We start from the raw sequence: 22,470 nt of genomic DNA on the forward strand, positions 1-22,470 counted from the left end.
ATCACATGCGAGGATATAGGATAATATCATTGTGTGAAAAACAGAGAGGGTGATGGACGCGACAGTCAAGTGGAGCGTGCGTCTGTCCTCTCAGTAAGTGAGTGAGACAGTAGACAGCGGTGAGGAGGGCTGTGCGAAAGCAAAACATAATGCTGACACCGTAACGCTTGCTGCAGTTTGATTTTTTGTCTCGGTCTTGGTCTCGTCTCGAGTTGGTCTCGGTCTTGGTCTCGTCTCGACTTGGTCTTGTCTTGGTCTCGATACCCTCTGGTCTTGGTCTTGTCTTGGTCTCGGTTTAGGCGGTCTTGACTACAAGTCTACATCTGACACAATGGCCGTTTATCAATGCCCAAGTACACGAGTACGTACTCGCGTTCTCGGTGAGTACGTACTCGCCGAGAACGCACGGGAGTACGTACCCGCCGAGAACGCGAGCACGGACTCGTGGGCCGTCTCTCAATTCTCAAGTACGCGAGCACGGACTCGTGATTTGTACCAGCGTACGTGATGATGTCACAGGTCCGGAGTTTTTACTGCCGTCCCCTCCTAATTTAACTGTGAGTAACATGTTATGAAGCTTAACTTTAATCACAGCCAAACCGGTTTACTCAGGAACAAATAAAACACTGAAATAAACCAAACATTAACATTTAGAAGTGATCTAAGTGACTTATATATCATTTTTAACCTCAGTAGTGAAACCTCTATTAATAAAAATAGTGTACATGTACATACGTGTACATACCTTAATAAAAACAAGCAGGTGAGATGTTAGAACGCTTTTATTTCTATTCTAGTGGACACTCAATACTATAGACAGCTGCTGCGGTTTCTTTAACCTGAGTAGTGAGAAGACCGCGAGCGGGCGGGGAGGGGAGCGGGGGGGACGATGTGCCGGGAGTCCGCTGTTGAGTTTTGGACGAAATGCATTCTGGGATATATAGCTGTCCCAAGTCTACACCGATGCATGCTCGATAAAATGGGCGGATCGAGAACACATCCGGGACTTTTTCGCGTTCTCGGCGTGATGCGTACTTCGAATTGGAACAGTACTTGGTCTTCGACTGATGACGTATCACGAGTACACGAGAACGCAAGTACGCACAAGTACGCATATTGATAAACGCCCAACGAGCAGGAAAGTGCAGGAGGGACAGGTGACGAGGCCATGCTGCTAGCGAGTTGGCTACGAGCTAAGCTAGCGAAACAGTAAAGACAAAGTGAGTGAGTACTTTGGCTATAAATTAGGTAGTGAGTACACAGAGGGTGTGCTTCGGATGAAGCACGTCAAGATTATACTAAGAAAAAAAGCATGTATCTAAAAGTTTTTAATTAAATTGCTAAGAAGATAAGCTACTCAAAAACACCACTGTGTTTGAGCAGGAAAAGGAAGTGATACTGCAGAGAGAGCGAACACCAAGTGACAGCTCTGCTATCACTTCCAATATAAATGAAGGCAGAAAACTAAACAGCAGTGACTTTTGTAGGGTTACTGAAGTTGGGTTAGCTGGTATATAATGATGTGCTAGGTTGGTGGTTCGATTCCTGGCTTCCCCTAGTCTGCATGCCAAATATCCTTGGGCAAGATACTAACCCCAAATTGCTCTCCAATGCATCCATCGGAGTATGAATGTGGGTGTGAATGTTAGGAATCCACACGAGGTGTAAAGCGCTTTGAGTGCTCAGAAGAGTAGAAAAGCGCTATATAAGAACCAGTCCATTTACCATTTACTGATGGTTAGGGACAAATGCAGTCGCATGGCAGGATGCTGTAAACAGACCAAACTTCAGTCAGGAGAACAACTGAGATAATCCATCCACAATACGAGGTTAATCATTAATATACTGCAGCAACATGTGAATCGAGCAGCTGCAAGAGAATTCAACATTAGTGAATCAATGGTATGGAAGTGTAAGCAAGAAGGATGAGTTGAGTAAAGTTTGACTTATCTGTTTTGTTTTGCTTAATGCGCCTTATACTCTGGTGCGCTTTATGTATGAAAACAGACCCATTCATCAACAATGCGCCTTATAATCCGGTGCGCCTTATGGTCCGAAAAATACGGTAACACTCATGCTAAACTAAAATCTCTCACTGTTGTTCCTGCATCTAGCTGCAACTTACTGCAACTGCTGCATGTGTGTCCTTTTCACGCTATGGAGAGGCACTGTGTTGTCTATTACGTTTTGCCGTGATACCAGTTTGTATAGTGGTTTTTGCAATTTGCAAATTGATGAGTATTCATCTCATAAATCATGACACCCACATAAGCTCCCTTTATGATATATTTCTTACATTTCGTACACTTTGTTATATATTGTATTATTTAATTTAGCTCAGTCTGTTACTGTTCTTATTGTCTTGGAGCAACTGTAACAACATTATTTCATTAGGTATTAATAAACTATTCTGATTTTGAAGCCTGTTAAAATGGGGAACATAATATGTCCAACCTTCCCACAGCAAACACAGAAAGATGGCTTTTGACTGAAAAGATTGGGGGCAAACATCCCCTCCCAGATGACGGGAGCTTTCCGAGATATGGATATCGGTCTTAATCAACGTATCAAAGCATGGTTTCTGCTTATCAGCTGCACCTGTATTTGTATCTTATCAAGCGCTTTCCTCACCAGTTGTTTGCACTCCCCCGCTCTATGCTTCAAATGTTTAGTTACTCCTTCGCCTCCAAGAATGGGAATGGCCCTTATAATAAATCTAGCCTTTTATTTTGTTTGCCGAAGTACATGGGCCTTATCAAAACACGGTTTCTACTTCATTAACTGCAGGTTATAGGCATAGCAATAGTTTATCTAGCTCTTGTGTCACCAGCTGAAACTTCCAGCCCTTCCCTGCTCTCTCTCTATTTAGTTACTTCCTGCCCTCCTTTAATGGTGTTGGAGCTTGTAATAAATGTAGCCTTTTTGTAGGTTTGGAGGTATAACTGAAAATACCTCCAAAATACCCAGACAAGCCTCCTGTAGCCCTTTACTGATACATGCAAACATACATGGAAATCCAGTTAATAAGGCAAAAAAAAAAAAGTACAATTGTAATAAACTTAAAAGTCAATATATTGCGTGTCCACCTTTATTTTTGAACACAGACACACTTGGAACTTAGACAGTTTTCGTGTAATTTTGTGTAAGTAGTCTTCAGGAATAGGTCTCCAGGCTTCTTGACGGACAATCAAGACTCCTCTTTGGATGTTGGCTGCCTTTTATTAAGTTCTCTGTGAGGATGCATCACCCTCCATCGACAATTTCAAAGTAAAGTCTGTGGGAAGGTCAGTCCATGACTGATAATGCTACACTGTGTGCTGTTCCACCCATCGGCGTAACTTTGTGCTGAACAGTGGGTAAATGAGTAAAGAAAATTCACAGACTATTTATGCAAGATAGTTCATAAATTTAATGGGGGGGGGTTATATTGGTTGGGTCTGATTATTGGGGGCGTCATAACCCCCCCTACCCCCCCTGGAGATTATGCCCCTAGTTCCACCTAAGAAAGCCTTTATGCTAGTTAATCACATTGTTTCCATTTGGTATTACATGGTGGATCAAAATCAGATGGAATTTTTTTGCATTCCTAATTCCCCATCACCACCACTATTTTACAGATGACTGTAATCTTTTGCTGGATTTTTTTCTATTTTTTAAGAACATAACTTTTAGATATAGTATAAAATTACTTACTCTGTTTATGGTGTGTCACTGCCTTCACTGAGTGGCCTCTTACCCATTAGGCTACATGTGCTTTAGTGCTAACTTTTCTCAGAAAGTTATTTCTGGTCACTCTACCTAGTACGAAGTGTGTCATAATGTTTTGGTGCCCACACTAGGCGGGTGACAAGTATATCCTGCCTGTCCGAAATGCTCTGGTCCCAGCAGTACTCTGGAGAGAGCAGCTTGCTTGGTTTATGAATCCAAAAGTACTTGTTTAGATGGCTCTCATCGTGCCACAGAGCTTCCACATTATTTAGTTTATCCTCCATGATACCCAGATAACAGGCATCAACCAAATGCTTTACATTTTGCCACAGTCCTCCAAAGATAGCAGCATGGTAGTAAAAATCTCCAGTTTCCATGAAGGCTTTAGATTTGGGGTTTCTGTCATAAGTAAACTGGGCCTGTGGTAATTTATAAAAGTGGGCATGGAGCAAAGCCACAGAATCACCCAGTGCTTCGGACCCAAATCTCCCCTTAAACTCCTGATCCACATCAAAAAAAAGACATAATGAAATTTGTGACGAATCTCTGACTCTATTATTTCTGATATTGTCCTCATTCGCATCATAGAGATATCTTGCCACCTCATGTGCTTTTCCACTTGGACAATCTTTATGTATCGCAGAGAAGCAAGTGTGATGTTTGGTACTTTCTCTGGTGAATTTGTGAACACATAATACGTCACTGGTAACCCCACCATAAAATGTTGTTCTGCTGAGGTGAGGAAAGTCTTGAGGTAGGCATCCAGGTACCTTGATTAGGGAAACGGGAAAAAATTAAGATGTTATTAACAAGTTGCCACAAAATAATACATTAATTTCCCAAAACAGATCAACAATAAGTAGTTTGTTGAGCTGAAGTTCAATTGCACCTGCCGGGAGGGGTAATAACAGTCTGATGCTCTCCTCAAATGTAGGCCTTGGTAGTCTGATCCCCAGTTGCTGAAAGTGATTCTTCAAATGTCATCAGTTGTGAAGGAATTGTAGAATTTCTGCTTTAATTCAAGTTTTTTTTTTAACAAAACAATCAAATTCACGCTTTAGGAATCACTGCCATTTTGACTAATAGCCCCCCTGTTTTCCGAGGCTCAAAGGTAACAGGGCAAACTAACAAAATTTTAAATATGCAGATTGTTTTTAATAATTTGATGAGAATTCTTTGCAGTTTTTAACTTCTGTAACCCTTTGTTTAAGACACAGTCGGCAAAATGTATAATTTCAAGACTTTTGGGTCTGGTATCCCAGAGTTTTTTGCAGAAGCGTATTTTGTTCAGTGCATGGACAATGTGCAGAATGTGTTATGGTCCTGGGTCAGTTTGTCAAGTGTTTGAGATTTTTGTCTGTCTAGTGTTATTTATTTAAGTATTACATTCTTGGTTCTCTTTATATTGTTCCGTATAGATTGAGTTGTGTTCTCAGGTCCTACTTACGTCAGTTTAATTCCTACCCCATTGTTCCCTCCTCTTGTATTAAGTCTCCTGGTTTAATTATGTTCATGTATTTGTTTCCCTGTTCATTTATCACATTCCTGCTTTATTTTTGTTAGTTCTGTGCTGCCAGAGAGTCCTGGAGTCCTATGCCCTCATTTCCGTCAACGCCAGCTTAAATCCCCTCCCCCCTTGCACCTGCAAACCATTGGTTGTCTGGAAGTTGTCAATTTAAGCACTGACTGTGGTTGTGATTCTCTGCTAGATCATTACTAAAACTGCAGTGGTAAGTTACCTCTTTTTTGTCCTTTGTTTGCTGTGCTACAGCTGTTTTACTGGAAACCAATAATTCACCCAAAAGACTTAGTTGCCTGACTTTATGGACATTCCATCTCTTAACTGGCTTAATTCTTTCATACCACTGCAGCCTCACATACTTAAATTGTTGCCTTGGTCTGCTATTTGGGTTTGGGAAGGTGAAATCATGACACATACAGTGATAGGTGAGAGTCACTGTGACCTTTGAGTAAGTTTAAGTGAAAGTCTTTTAAATGAAGAAGAGATATCTCGTACTTGGTCATGGTCATGTCCTAGGCACTGACTCATGCACAGTTGTACCTACACCTCCTGTCCATCCCTAGGTTAGTTACTGTCAGATATATTAAAAGAAAACAAAAACAAAAACACTGCTTCTTGATAGATAGATGAACTAACCTTCCCACAGCAAACACTGTGAGGGCCACAGATGACTTTTCTTCAGTGTGCCTTTGATCGTAAAGATTGGGGTCGAACATCCCATCCCATATGATAGGAGCTTTCCAAGATGTGGATGTCTGAACTGATGTTCTGACCCTGAATGAAATCCACAATAAATGTTAGCATACATTTCAGCTAATTTCTTTCACAAACTTACAACTTGTATGAATGAATCTCAGACATTAAAATATGAAAATTTAACTTGGAGTTATTTCCGTGCTGTGTAGATGTTTTTCATACTATGTTATTCTGTAAAATGTGTAGACTCAAAGTATATTCAATGAGGTCTAAATATTTTTAGTACCTAGATGATTTTTGGACCATAACCATTCATTATAAAAATGTCAACCAGTGAAATAGCAGACTTAATTGGCTTTAATTTGAGGGTCTAAACAAAAAGAATTGCAAGCATTTTTATACACAATCCCCTATCCCTATGAATTCAAGTGTAGTTAGGGGGTGTCTTCTCATAACAATGTTCATTATTAATACTATGTCAAGAATTCCTTGTAGGTAGTAGTAGTGTGAACTTCTGGGCATATAAAAGCTCAAACATTTAGTTATTTTTGGTACTTCAGCTTGTCTTCACTGTGACTTTCTTCAGTTGTTGTTCTTGTAACCCTTTAGTTTTATTCCTACTTAGTGAAATATGTGCTTGATCAGGGACACCATGTGATAGGCTGGATTACTTTTTTCTTCTTAACATTCTGTTAGAGGTTGAGCTTAGCTTCATCTGTCTAATGACTGCTTTTTGTGAATTCTTCAAGAAACTGGAATATATATATATATATACATAAAATCTTTAATAAATATGAGTATTTCTTGTTATAACAACAACAACAACAACAAAAATGATAATAATAATAATAATAATAATAATAATTATTATTATTATTATTATTATTATTATTATTATTATTATTATTATTAACATGATAAAAGTTTTCTGTTTTTAGCAGAACCTCAAAATCTAGCCAAACTGAAGCATGTGTTATATTATAGTATAATTGATTAGATTACAATTGCTTCAGGCCTACTTAACTTTTACACACATGGACAAAATTGTTGGTACCCTTTGATCAATAAGAGAAAAACTCGCAATGGTCACAGAAATAACTTTAATCTGAACCAATGAAAGTCAGACATTGCTTTTCAACCATGCTTCAACCGAATTATTTTAAAAAAGTAAATAAACAGACGCATGGAACAGGCCCAGACAAAAATGATGGTACCCGTAGCTTAATATTTTTTGGTAAATGGTAAATAGACTGGTTCTTACATAGCACTTTTCTACTCTTCTGAGCACTCAAAGCGCTTTACACAACTTGTGCATTCACCCATTCACACAAGCACATTTTTTTTTCTTAGTGCTTTCTAACTAACATTCACACACACATTCATACTTCGATGGATGCATTGGAGAGCAATTTGGGTTGGCTAGTGAAGTGCTGCAGAAATGTTTTTCTCCACCTATCAATGCTGGAGGTCTGTGATAGTGACCATCAGGTTCTTTGTCCCTGACTAAGACCCTTCTACCCTCGATTGGCCGGGAAGTCAGCACTAGGGAAAATCTTGGTGGTTTTAAACTTCTTCCATTTACAGATATTGGAGGCCACTGTGCTCATTGGGGCCATCAGTGCTGCAGAAATATTTCTTTACCCTTCACCAGATTCGTGGTTCGATATAATCTTGTCTTTGAGGTTTACAAGCAATTCCTTGGAATACATGGTTTGGTTTGTACTCTTATATGCACTGTTAGATATGGGGCATATATAAACAGGTGTGTGCCTTTCCAAATCATGTCCAATCAGCTGAATTTACCACAGGTGGACTCCATTCAAGTTGTAGTACCATCTGATGGAAACAAGATGCACCTGAGCTTAATTTCAAGTGTCTGGCAAAGGCTGTGAATACTTATTTACAAGTTATATATATATTTTTTTTTAAATTTTTTAATAATAAAAATTTAATTAAAAATTAAAAAAGTTTAAAACTTGGAAGAATTTTAAACTTGTTTCACTTTGTCACTTTAGTATATTTTGTATAGAATTTTTAGGAGAAAAATAATTTTATTCTATTTTGGAATCAGGCTGTAACATGGCAAAACAAGTTCCACAAGAGGTTGTGGAACAAGTAAAGCACTGTTAATTATGAGTAGCAGTTCATTGTCATGTTCCTTTAGTCCTCCTCTTCTGCCTTATCATTTTCTACCACCTCTGTTGTTTTCTCTCTCTTCTGTCCATGTGAATGGATTAACCTCAGTTCTTGTGTTTCAGGGTTTGGGCCCACCCTCTGGCACTGGGTTAGTGGGTTTAAGCTTCTCATTCTCATTTGCTGTGTGTTTACCTCTTGCGGTTCTTTGGCTACTCGTCCTTCTCTTTTCTGTGCAGAAGTTCTGTTGTGGAAAATTTGAAGACTTGACTCTTTGAAGATAAATTTTTGGGCAGAAAAAAAATCAGAACTTACCTGTTAATCTGTCTATAGTTCTATATATATGTGTTTGTCAATCACATCTAGCCAGTAATGCAATCCAATTGTAGCACAAGTCATGAAATAAGACAAGATCAAGTTTTTGGAGTTCTTGGGGTGTAATAGAAGCCGAATGTGGTAACGGATGCCTTTTCAAGACACATGAGCACACAGCACTTTTTAAGAGTACAATAACAAACATGTTAATCTATCACTTTCCTACTCTGAAATTTACACCACATCTGCATCGTGCTGCATTTGACACGCATACAGTTAAAAGTAAAGATTTTTTGTCTCAGAAACTTCAGGTTCAGGGTATTTCTAGCAAGCAAAACTCTTGCACTTTAAGAAAATACAAGTATTTTGACTTAGTTACTTCATAGAATCATGAATGTACTAATATGTACTGTTTGGGATCTGACTCTTGGTGGCGCTGTCACTTGGTGTTCGCTCGCTTTGTGGTAGAGTATCACTTCCTGTTCCTGCTCAAACACAGTGGTGTTTCTGAGTAGCTTTTCTGCTTAGCAATTTAATTTAAATCTTTTGATACATCCCTTTTTCATAGTATAATCTTAACGTGCTTCATCTGAATCACCCTTTCTGTGTACTCACTACCTAATTTATAGCCAAAGTATTCACTCACTGTCTCTTTACTGTTTCGCTAGCTTAGCTTAGCTCGTAGCCGACTCGTTAGCACCATGGCTACTTCACCTGTCCCTCCTGCACTTTCCTGCTCATTGTGTCAGATGTTTAGTTACTCCTCGGCCTCCTTTAGCAGTAATGATACCTGTAATAAATGTAGCATATTTGCAGCTCTGGAGGCCAGGATTACTGAATTGGAGACTCGGCTTCGCACCCTTCATTCACCCGTAGCTAGCCAGGCCCCTGTAGCTGGTGCAGCCGAAGACAGCGTAGGCCCCGCTAGCTGTTCCCCGGCAGACCCCAAGCAGCTGGGGAAAGAGGGCGGCTGGGTGACGGTGAGGAGGAAGCATAGTCTTAAACTGAAGCCCCAGGTACACCACCAACCTGTTCATGTGTCTAACCGTTTTTCCCCACTCGGCGACACACCCGCCGGGGGTCAAACTCTGGTAATTGGTGATTCTGTTCTCAGACATGTGAAGCTAGAGACACCGGCAACCATAGTCAATTGTCTTCCAGGGGCCAGAGCAGGCGACATTGAAGGAAATTTAAAACTGCTGGCTAAGGGTAAACGTAAATACAGTAAGATCATAATTCACGTCGGCAGTAATGACACCCGGTTACGCCAATCGGAGGTCACTAAAATCAATATTGAATCGGTGTGTAACTTTGCCAAAACAATGTCGGACTCTGTAGTTTTCTCTGGTCCCCTCCCCAATCAGACCAGGAGTGACATGTTTAGCCGCATGTTCTCCTTAAATTGCTGGCTGTCTGAGTGGTGTCCCAGAAACGATGTGGGCTTCATAGATAATTGGCAAACCTTCTGGAGGAAACCTGGTCTTGTTAGGAGAGACGGCATCCATCCCACTTTGGATGGAGCAGCTCTCATTTCTAGAAATATGGACAAATTTATTAAACCCCCCAAAATATGACTATCCAGAGTTGGGACCAGGAAGCAGAGTTGCAGTCTTACACGCCTCTCTGCAGCTTCTCTCCTCCTGCTACCCCCCCAAAAACCCATCTCCATTGAGACTGTGTCAGCTCCCAAAAAGACAAAAAACAAACCAAAAACCAGCAATAAACAACTTAAACATAAAAAATCACAAAGAAAGAACAATACAGTATCCACATCTGAACCAAAGAGTAAAACAGTGAAATGTGGATTATTAAATATTAGGTCTCTCTCCTCCAAGTCTCTGTTAGTACATGACTTAATAATTGATCAACAAATCGATTTACTCTGCCTTACAGAAACCTGGTTGCAGCCGGATGAGTATGTTAGTTTAAATGAATCAACACCCCCGAGTCATTCTAACTACCAGAAATCTCGAAGCACAGGCCGAGGGGGCGGTGTGGCAGCAATTTTTCACACCAGCCTATTAATTAACGAAAGACCAAGACAGACTTTTAATTCATTTGAAAGCCTGATGCTTAACCTTGTCCACCCCAGCTGTAAAACTCAGAAACCAGTCTTACTTGTTATCATCTATCGTCCACCTGGGCCTTACACAGAGTTTCTCTCTGATTTCTCAGACTTTTTATCTGATTTAGTGCTCAGCTCAGATAAAATAATTATTGTGGGTGATTTTAACATCCATGTAGATGCTAAAAATGACAGCCTCAACATGGCATTTAATCTGTTATTAGACTCAATTGGCTTCTCTCAAAATGTAAAAGAACCCACCCACCACTTTAATCACACTCTAGATCTTGTTTTAACATATGGCATAGAAACTGAACATTTAACAGTGTTTCCTGAAAACCCTCTGCTGTCTGATCATTTCCTGATAACATTTACATTTACAATAATTGATTACACAGCAGTGAAGAGTAGACTTTATCAAAGTAGATGTCTTTCTGAAAGTGCTGTAACTAAGTTTAAGAATATAATCCACCCACTGTTATCATCTTCAATGCCCTGTACCAACATAGAGCAGAGCAGCTATCTGAACGCTACTCCAACAGAGGTTGATTATCTTGTTAATAATTTTACCTTCTCACTACGTACGACTCTGGATACTGTAGCTCCTGTGAAAACTAAGGCCTCAAATCCAAAGTCCCTGACTCCGTGGTATAATTCTCAAACACGTAGCCTAAAGCAGATAACTCGTAAGCTGGAGAGGAAATGGCGTGTCACAAATTTAGAGGATCATCATTTAGCCTGGAGAAATAGTTTGCTGCTTTATAAGAAAGCCCTCCGCAAAGCCAGAACATCTCACTATTCATCACTGATTGAAGAAAATAAGAACAACCCCAGGTTTCTCTTCAGCACTGTAGCCAGGCTGACAAAAAGTCAGAGCTCTACTGAGCCAACAATCCCTTTAACGTTAACTAGTAATGACTTCATGAACTTCTTCACAAATAAAATTTTTATCATTAGAGAAAAAATTACCAATAATCATCCCACAGATGTAATATTATCTACAGCTACTTTTAGTACCATCGATGTTAAGTTAGACTCTTTTTCTCCAATTGATCTTTCTGAGTTAACTTCAATAATTAATTCCTCCAAACCATCAACGTGTCTTTTAGACCCCATTCCTACAAAACTGCTCAAAGAAGTCCTGCCATTAATTAATGCTTCAATCTTAAATATGATCAACCTATCTCTAATAATCGGCTATGTACCACAGGCCTTCAAGGTGGCTGTAGTTAAACCTTTACTTAAAAAGCCATCTCTAGACCCAGCTGTCTTAGCTAATTATAGGCCAATCTCCAACTTTCCTTTCATATCAAAAATCCTTGAAAGAGTAGTTGTCAAACAGCTAACTGATCATCTGCAGAGGAATGGCTTATTTGAAGCGTTTCAGTCAGGTTTCAGAGCTCATCACAGCACAGAAACAGCTTTAGTGAAGGTTACAAATGATCTTCTTATGGCCTCTGACAGTGGACTCATCTCTGTGCTTGTCCTGCTAGACCTCAGTGCAGCGTTCGATACTGTTGACCATAATATCCTATTAGAGCGATTAGAACATGCTGTAGGTATTACAGGTACTGCACTGCAGTGGTTTGTATCATATCTATCTAATAGACTCCAATTTGTACATGTAAATGGAGAGTCCTGTTCAGACACTAAGGTCAATTATGGTGTTCCACAGGGTTCAGTGCTAGGACCAATTCTATTTACATTATACATGCTTCCCTTAGGCAGCATCATTAGAAGACATGGCATAAATTTTCACTGCTATGCAGATGACACGCAGCTCTATCTATCCATGAAGCCAGGTATCACAGACCAATTAGTTAAACTGCAGGAATGTCTTAAAGACATAAAGACCTGGATGGCCGCTAACTTTCTGCTTCTTAATTCAGATAAAACTGAGGTTATTGTACTCGGCCCTGAAAATCTTAGAAATATGGTATCTAAGCAGATTCTTACTCTGGATGGCATTACCTTGGCCTCCAGTAACACTGTGAGAAACCTTGGAGTCATTTTTGACCAGGACATGTCCTTCAACGCACATATTAAACAAATATGTAAGACTGCTTTCTTCCATTTGCGCAACATCTCTAAAATTAGAAATATCCTGTCTCAGAGTGATGCTGAAAAACTAGTTCATGCATTTATTACTTCCAGGCTGGACTACTGTAATTCTTTATTATCAGGATGTCCTAAAAACTCCCTGAAAAGCCTTCAGCTAATCCAAAATGCTGCAGCAAGAGTACTGACAGGGACTAGGAAGAGAGAGCATATTTCTCCTGTATTGGCTTCCCTTCATTGGCTTCCTGTTAAATCCAGAATTGAATTCAAAATCCTGCTCCTCACATACAAGGTCTTAAATAATCAGGCCCCATCTTATCTTAATGACCTTGTAGTACCATATCACCCTATTAGAGCACTTCGCTCTTGCACTGCAGGCCTACTTGTTGTTCCTAGAGTATTTAAAAGTAGAATGGGAGGCAGAGCCTTTAGTTTTCAGGCCCCTCTTCTGTGGAACCAACTTCCAGTTTGGATTCGGGAGACAGACACTATCTCTACTTTCAAGATTAGGCTTAAAACTTTCCTTTTTGCTAAAGCATATAGTTAGGGCTGGACCAGGTGACCCTGAATCCTCCCTTAGTTATGCTGCAATAGACGTAGGCTGCCGGGGATTCCCATGATGCATTGAGTTTTTCCCTTCCAGTCACCTTTCTCACTCACTATGTGCTAATAGACCTCTCTGCATTGTATCATATCTGTTATTAATCTCTGTCTCTCTTCCACAGCATGTCTTTCATCCTGTTTTCCTTCTTTCACCCCAACCGGTCGCAGCAGATGGCCGCCCCTCCCTGAGCCTGGTTCTGCCAGAGGTTTCTTCCTGTTAAAAGGGAGTTTTTCCTTCCCACTGTCGCCAAAGTGCTTGCTCATAGGGGGTCATATGATTGTTGGGTTTTTCTCTGTATTTATTATTGTGCTATCTACTGTACAATATAAAGCGCCTTGAGGCGACTTTTGTTGTGATTTGGCGCTATATAAATAAAATTGAACTGAATTGAATTGAATTGAATAATGCGACTGAAAAAAAAAATCGCACAGTGTATGCCCAGCTTAAGACTAAACAGCAAACCTGAACACGAAGGGATGGAGAGCAAAGGTAACATGAAGGAGGTGATGAGCAGGGAGAACATATGGCAGTTACACTGAGAGTAACACAGACAGTTTCACATGGACGTTCACAGGTGGACCAGTAATGAGCACATTATGAGTTCACACAGCATAAATGCACACAGAGGGACACTGGGAAATCACACACAGGCGGGAGACACAGCTGGACCTGATGAACCAACAGAGGGAGCACCAACCCAGAATCCCAGAACCAGGAAATCTCATAACACAAATCGTCCCAAAGCTAGATCACTGGTCGGTCGGTCGGTGTTGTTGTTGTTGTTGTTGTTCCAAACCATGACAATTGGGGTAATCGATTGATTTGCGTTCTTTAAAAAAAAAAAAAATTATTATTTTCTTTGCCTGTCCATACGGCAGTGTAGCAATCACAATTCTTGCCCCACGCCTGGAGGCTCGAGGGCCCCCCATCCCCCAGAAGGGGCCCGACCGAGACGCGGGTGCCAGGCCCTGCCATGCAGTTGGCGGGAGTGAGCCAGTACATACCTAAGCACCCAGCCTGAGGGCATCTGCCTCCGGCAGGGAGTGTGGTGGGGGGGGATAGGCCCCCACACCTGGGGGTCATGAGATGTTCCCAGAGAGGTGAAGTATAAGACCCGACTTGACACATAGACATAGACAAATGGGTACACAGAGACACAAACATGCATTCCCACCTTCATGCACACATATATACGTATTCAGCACTCGCTCAACATTGAGACAAAGAGAAATGAACACTGTACACACACTCACACCCCCCAAACATACTCTATATCCCCAGGTCCAGGTTCCATCACCCGCAGAGGGACAATCTGCCCTAGACCCAGGAGATGTTGCCCTTTGCCCTGGGGTGGAGACAAGCAGACCGCTCCTGGCCCTGCAGCATCAGGGAGGCCCAGCATCCCAGACCAGACAGCCAACTCCTCCACCCGGCCCCCGCCCCCGATGGCGAACAGAGAACAGGAGTTTAACAACCCCAGACCTTACCTATAATTTGAGATCAGTGGTAAATTTCTCATCCTTGGAAATATTTATAAATATAATAATTTTAGTCAGAATAAAACTATGCTCTCTGAAATTACCCCACAGAAGATTTTTTTTTTTTTTGGGGGGGGAACTTTAATATGGTAATGGATGAATGGCTTGACAGGTCCTTTTCTAAATACCAAACCCACCAACAAAACAAAATTATGCTTGATTTCGGTAATGCATTTCAATTAAAAGATATTTGGCCCTCAGAAAATATTGACACTATAAGTTTCACTTAATTTTTTTTTAATTATAAAAATTATTTTAATTTTCAATCACTTAATTATAGGAGCTAAATTTATCTCAGAGACTAGTATTTCTGCAGCTTCTTTAACAGATTATCCGCAGGCACATACATCCTCCACTGCAACCACTGAACATCCAAGGTATGGACATCGAGGCTGTGGACAGCTACAGGTACCTTGGTGTTCATCTGAACAACAAACTGGACTGGACTCATAACTCAGACGCCCTCTACAGGAAAGGGCAGAGCAGACTGTACCTGCTGCGGAGACTCAGGTCGTTTGGAGTGGAGGGCCCACTCCTGAAGACCTTCTATGACTCTGTGGTGGCCTCTGCCATCTTTTATGGTGTGGTCTGCTGGCTTGGCAGCATCTCTGCTGGGGACAGGAAGAGACTGAACAGGCTGATTAGAAGGGCCAGCTCTGTTCTAGGATGCCCTCTGGATCCAGTGGAGGTGGTGAGTGACAGGAGAATGGTAGCTAAGCTGTCATCACTGCTGGACAACATCTCCCACCCCATGCAGGAAACTCTGGCAGCACTGAGCAGCTCCTTCAGTGGCAGGCTGCGGCACCCACGGTGTGGGACGGAGAGATTTCGCAAGTCTTTCCTCCCCACTGCTGTCAGACTCCACAACAAAGACTTCAACTGATCAAACACACACATCCACACATGTGCAATAATACTATAAGTGCAATATTCTTTTTCTGACATAGTTGTATTTTTACTCAGTTCTATAAAGCATTTGCATTCTATTTTTATCCTATTGTATATTTTATTCTATTTATTCTACTGTATATAGTATTTTATTTTATTCTATTCTGTACAGTTGTGTACAGTATTTTATTCTTATTGTATTCTAATTTTGCTATATAACTTTTGCACTGTCCACTTCCTGCAGTGACAAAACAAATTTCCCATGTGTGGGACTAATAAAGGTTATCTTATCTTATCCTGTCTTATCTTATCTTATTGTGTGGTTAAACTCTCTTTGACTCCTTCCTGGAAAAGGAGTTCCTGGAAAAAGGGTTCCTCGCAGTTTAATTCAAACTCAAAAACGAATCATTCTGCAGTGAAATCACACTTACAATTAAAGAAATTTGTAAAGACCCCAAATTTCCTTCATATAGAGATATATGGGAATATTTTAAATTTAAAGGACTCCAGATTTCTATTAAAATCAGTTCTAAGCAAGTAAAGTCGAGAAAAAGAATCAGAAATTATTCATGAAATAAACTATCTGTTGGAACCGTTTGATAATTGAATCTGATAAGCAGTACATAATTTCTCTTCAGTCCCCATTAGATGACATCTACGTTAATAAAGCCAAGGGTGCATACATGAGATCCAGGGAAAGATGGATTGATTATTAGCCAACTGACAGACGACACCACAGTTTTGTAAAGGTTTTCTGGAATGAGCTACAATATCGGTTGGTTTCAAAACTTCATAATCTATCTCATTTCTCTAAATCTCTGTATTGATTGGTTGTTTCGCAGCAACTAAGAATATTGATCTTGCATTAAATGTTATAATAATCTGTGATACATTTTTTTTTATACACAAATGTCATTATTTAAAACGTCGCCCTACTTTCACTGTCTTTCATAGAGAATTGGTTTGTTACGTCTCCTCCTTGAAAGTCAGTAAAAAGGGTTCAAAGCTTTAATTTTGAGTGAGACTTTTGAAAAATATAAACAAAATGTTAACCCTTAGCACATTTCTTATAATTCTATAATGAATTTATTTATATTATAACTATTTTAATTTATCTAATTTGAGTATCGTCAACATACACTGTGTTCTTTTCTTTTTGCTCATTTGTTTCATCTGCACTTGTCTGTTTGTAAGGCTGGTTATGAATGATTTACTGTACTGTGCCTGTACTGTGTACTGTTCTCTGCCCGAACGGATACATTACATATACCTCCTAGGAGACTGTTTGAACAATTTCAGAATAGTCACCTTCCTAATCTCCTTAAACTCCTGTGGTAATTTCACAAAGTCATTTAGGTCAATATTTACTATGCTCTGGTATGTCCTTCCAATCAGCTTTGCTGCATTTGGCTGAATCTTTAGCTTCATCTGCTTTGCAAGAGCTATTCTTTGAGGGCTAATCTGACCTTTGTATATTAAAACTGATCAAATCTTATTAATCTAGTCATTGCTCAAAAAATAAATGTCACCTGGCAGTTTGCTGCCTTTTGTCGTGTGAATGGCAGAGGAGCTTTGAAAAGGCAGTGGGTGTGTGAGGTGAGGTCAGCGCTCTTCTGTGGGAAGTTCCAGAGACTATTAACTCACTCTTGGTGTGAGTGCGTATGTTTTTCGGTAAGAGCCTTTTGCTGTTTAGCGTTAATTTAGTGTTATAAGTCCTGATTTTTAATGTGTTTTTATGGTTGAATCAATCAAGCCCAAGAAAGACTGTGCACAGGGAAGTTGATGCAAAGTTGAATATATTGTAGGTATATTGGGTGTTTGTTTGTTTTTTTAAATCAGAAATTATTCCGAATGGTTTAAAAAAAAAAGATTTTTATTGTAACATTCATTGTAACATTGTAACATTTTATTTGATAATTTTATTTGTGTTTTACACCTGTTCTTGTGCTATCTCTGCTGTCCTTTTTCTTTTGATTTCTCCGTCATTTTGTTTCGGTTAGTCCACCCAGCCGTAAAGGTTGTTATGAATGACTGGGACGGAGTCTTGTAAAGGGGGACCAACCTCTTTGTATTCATTCTTTGTTTGTACCACTTTTCTTTGTAAACTCGGGGGGTGGGGCATACATCCTGCCTCCTACCCAAAATTCTTAAACATACCACTTCAACCACTGATACAAGGGAAGTTATAATTACCAGATACTGAGTCCACTTTCTTACCCAAAGTCAAGCGTGTCATTCAAATTAATGTTGCATCTTGTTTCTGGTTTACTAGTCATTGGCAGTTTCGGGATCACGATAGTGCTCCTTAAACATCTGATTTTAAAGAAAGTTTTTGGAAGACAGTGTTACTTACAGTGACTGTAACTTTGTAAGTACTAGGTTGTAATAGTATGTCCTTTGTTCCACACCTTAAATATAAGGAAGTAAAACCAACGACAACCAACAGTAGGTAGCAGAAGATTCCAGAACACTTTGCCCTGTGTTTTAAAAACATGTTAATGCAAACAATGTATTCCTCAAACCGTGTATTTAAAAAGGCTTTTTTTCCATTCAGGTTTAAACAACGGCGATAACAAAAAGGTCTCAAGAATCAACACTCCTACCTCGTAGTTGGGGAAAATGGCCCTCTCATTTTCCTGATAAACAATTTGTTGAACAAGAAGTAGTTGGTAGACAGAATAAAACCTTAAAAAAAGAGACACCCTAAATTTAACAGAGAGCCTCCATTTGGTCAAAACAAGAGATTTTGTTAGAGCAACAAATTATAACCCAAATTTCCAAAAAGTTGGAGTTGGGTTAAATCATTTGCAAATCTAATAAGCCCATATTTTTTCAGTCTATCACTGACACATAATACACGTTGGAAGAGGAAAAAAAGATTCCTAAAATTTGGCGACACAGACTTAAAAACAGACGTGCATAAATTGTATATTTATAAAGCAGTTTTTCTAAATAAAAAAAATGTCTGCAATCATGCAGTGAAAAAAAAAAAAATAATAAATTACCTGTGTGGAGAATAATTTCAGATTAACTGTATTAAAGCTCCCAGGAAAATGTTACACTGTCTTGTCTACAAGTATAACACCCAGGTAATAAACACTGCCACAGAAATCCACCCACATATGACCAGAAATGTTTGGGGTGGAGACGGAAGAAAGGAAAACATTGGCAGTAGTTATAACTTTATAGTCCACACAGTCAGGTGATGAATCACATTTTTAGTTGAAATTGTCATCAATATGTAAGGAGGAGATCAGGAGAGATGTACAAAGCTGTCTACAACCTTCAGTTAAATATCGTGGAGACTCTGTTATGATTTGGTGCTGCATTTTAGCCAGTGGTGTTGGGATCCTCTCAAAATTGAAAATATTAATGCGGAAATGTCAGATCTTTATTCATCATGCGATAACGTCTTAAAGGTATATACGTATGTCAATATTAGTCAAAGTTAACTGAAGTAAATACAAAATGTTGTTATACACGATAATTTCACTTGTCAAAGGGAAAAAAGCAATTAAATCATTAATTAACTGTGATTAACCACATTTTTTTGAGTTTAATTTCAACAGCAACCGCAATAAAAGCAACTGCTATCACAACTAGAGATTGGAGGTATAACATAAATGCAGAAGAGGAGCCAGACCTGACACAAGAACACAAGGGAGAAAGGAAATCAGGAATAAGAATAAGACAACCACGTAGAGTGCAGACGGACAGCAAAAATGGCATGCTTTAATCTGATTCAAATTATCTTGAACTGCTAAGTAATGGAGAAAGATGTTTTTGTTTGTGTGTGCATGTTTTATAAACATTACTATGCAGTCAAATGAATGGGTGTACTTTAGAAGCACGGACAAAAATACACTTGTGTAATTCCATAGACATCACTTAAAACATAGACATGCAAGTAAACGATAAGGAATAAAAGATTTGAGTCTTAAATAATGTATGTACTGGTACAAAAAAATGTCTTCATTGTTGCCTCCCAGTTATTTTGCTTGCATAGTTTTGGTTATGACTACAACATTTGTTTAAACTGTTGGGTTTGGGGTGGATTTGTACCAGCAGTTATTTTATTCATTTATTAATATTTAATTTGAGTAGCAATGTGTAATTTACCTGTATTTATACAAGTACATATGTTGTTATATTTTACTCTTTAATAAGCTCTAAGGACTAGTGTATGACCTGCAATTTGATTGTTTTTTTGTTTTTTTTGTAGTCTTTATTGCCGTTGATATATCGTAAATGTAACATTCTAGTTTTTGGACTGTAGGAGGACGCTAAAAATACACAAAGACATGGGAAGAACATGCAAACTCCTCATAGAAAGGTTCCAGCTCCCTCAGCTGGTGGATGCTAACCCATAACATTGTTGTCAGCCATGCTGACTAAAATGCACAATGCTGACTTTGTAAGTTAACAGACTGGTGTCACAGCTCTATCATAAAGAAAAAGGAGGCTAGATTGTAATTCTTATTCCCTTAAATTCTTTAAATTGTAAGGGAACAGGAAAAAATGAATACATTTATATCTAACAGTTTGTATATTTATTATACAGACTTTTCAAACACAAAGAAAAGGTTTTATTAAAACATGTAAAGGCTCTATATGTGCACCTACAGTGCAAAACATCCCTGTAAAAACTACAGCATACATTTACAGTAAGCAGGCTGTAGTTCAAAAATCCATTAATCTGTCAACAGCAAAGGCTTCTGGGAGTTCGTGAAAGTTTAGTTAATGATTAAATCAAATATACAGCATATACTGTAAATTTAAAGTTTACAGATGGATTATGGGATTTCTAACAGTAGGGAAGATTTTCAGCAATGAGTAAAAGGATTTCCAGCGATGGTAAGTGACTTATTTGGTTTATCTGTACTTGTTTTATCCTTTTTTATAAAGTAAGGCTAAACATATATCACTGGTTGTCATTTGATAGCAAGGTTAAGGTAGGCTTCATTGTAGCTTATACTGTTAGGCAAGCTTTCAGTATAAATCAGCATTTTGCCTTTGGGAGAGAGAAGTAGTATATTACTGACAGCTCTGCTCGTTCCTGTACGTACACGCATACATGCACATTCAAGCAAGCATACATGCATGTGCACTACTTTCCCGTACTGACTGCTTTGCCCCTTCACGTAGCCCCTATTGGATGTGCTTCAATTAGGTTTTTGCGTGTTAAATTTGTTGGATTCGCTTTTTTAACTTGGTAAAACACAGTGTGACTCTTTTGACTTGTTTTAACAGCGGGGACTTTCTGTCTTTCTGGGAAAACGCAGGCCAACTTTTGAAATGAGAGCGTGCACTACCCTCCAGAATTATCAGTTTTCCTTGTTTCATATCCTTTGCAGCCATCCAGCGGAAAGACCAGTTGATGCCTGGATGTGCGTTGGAGCCACACACTCCCACAGCGCAGGCTTTGTTGCCCACACAGAGCGTTCCTGACAGGCCGGGGTTATATGTGTGAAAGAATTGCAACAGCACAGTGTGTTTCTCTGCTACAAAACACCCGCAGTCCTATTATGTCTTATTATTATCTTAATATTTGTCATGTTATCCCCTGATAAAAACAACAATTTGTTACAGAAATCAGTGTGATACAGAGATTTAGATTTTTTTTTCTTTGTTTCACAACGTGCATTAATTCTTTTGTTTCATATCTATAAAGTATTGAAAAGAAGACTGATATTCCAAGGTATGTTAAGCTCACTGGAAATGCACTGAAAAACTTGTCACAATTACAACCTGGTGTTTGAATATACATAATGGTAGATAAAAGGTAATTTTGTTCAGAGTGATTGTAGTTTTATGTTCACCAACTGCTCGGACAGTCCTCAGTCCAAAGTGACTTTATGGTTTATTACATGAGAATGTCAACTCAGCTCCTGTTGTGACCTCCCTCTGCGAGCAAGCACACACACAGAAAGAGAGAGATCATTGATAGAAAGGATTTGAGCAGCTTTTGGATTTTCACTCTTCATCTGATTTTTTTTGTCATGAACAGTCAAATAAATTTCATTACAAATTTTCACCTTTGCTTCAATTAAAATGTGTCTTTAATTCTAAAAAAAAATATGTGTCTTTCTTGTTCAAATAGGTTATTCAGATAGTAAAGAAGTAGCTAGGGAACTGAGTAGGTAGGAACAAAAATAGTTTAAGGACATTTTCTCAAATAGAAAACACGCTGTATTTTTGCCATTCTCTTTCGCACAAGCAATACCTGTCTGTCAGAAATACTCTGTGTGGGTAGCAAAGTCTGTGCTGTGTGGTTGTGCGGCTCCAACACATCCAGGCATCAACTGGTCTTTTTGCCGGCTAGCTGGACCCTCAGCTTCCATGCTGGGACCCGTCTCACTAAAAAAGCCCTTTGCATAGCGGCTGATCCCACGCACCCAATGCAAAGCTTCTTCAAGCTGCTGCCGTCAGGGAGGAGACTGCGGAGTCTCCAGGCCAGGACCAGCAGACTGAAGGACAGCTTCATCCATCAGGCTGTCAGGAAGCTTAACTCCCTCCCGATTCTGCCCCCTCTCTCCTCCACGGTCTCACTGAACTCTGTCACACACACACACACACACACACACACACACTCTCTGACTCACTCACTGGCCTGCACCAGTTATTAGTCACTTTGTGGAGCATTGGACTGCCATTACCTCATAAGACTTTGTTGTTACACTATCTCCTACCGTACATTACCAAATCTCCATTTGCACTATTTGCCTATTTGCACTACCTTGCCTGGTTTACACTCAATGTCATTTACCCTTACCTGAATATTGTATATTGTATATTGTATAGCTTTTTTTTGTTATATGTAAAATTGTACTGTATTTATTTAAATTTTTACTTTTTAATTATTTTACTTGCATTTTTAATCACTCTCTTATATTTAAATGTTCATTTGGGTTTGAGAGTAACGAAATTTCTATTCTCTGTATGT

General features: G+C 39.3%; 1 pseudogene; it reads right to left on the reverse strand.

The window, feature by feature from the left end:
• Positions 1-1,803: 1,803 nt before the first annotated feature.
• Positions 1,804-18,712, reverse strand: LOC106097126 (alpha-1,3-galactosyltransferase 2-like; annotated as a pseudogene).
• Positions 18,713-22,470: the final 3,758 nt, after the last annotated feature.

This window comes from Oreochromis niloticus, linkage group LG1 (genome assembly GCF_001858045.2).
Source record: "Oreochromis niloticus isolate F11D_XX linkage group LG1, O_niloticus_UMD_NMBU, whole genome shotgun sequence".
Lineage (NCBI taxonomy): Eukaryota > Metazoa > Chordata > Actinopteri > Cichliformes > Cichlidae > Oreochromis > Oreochromis niloticus.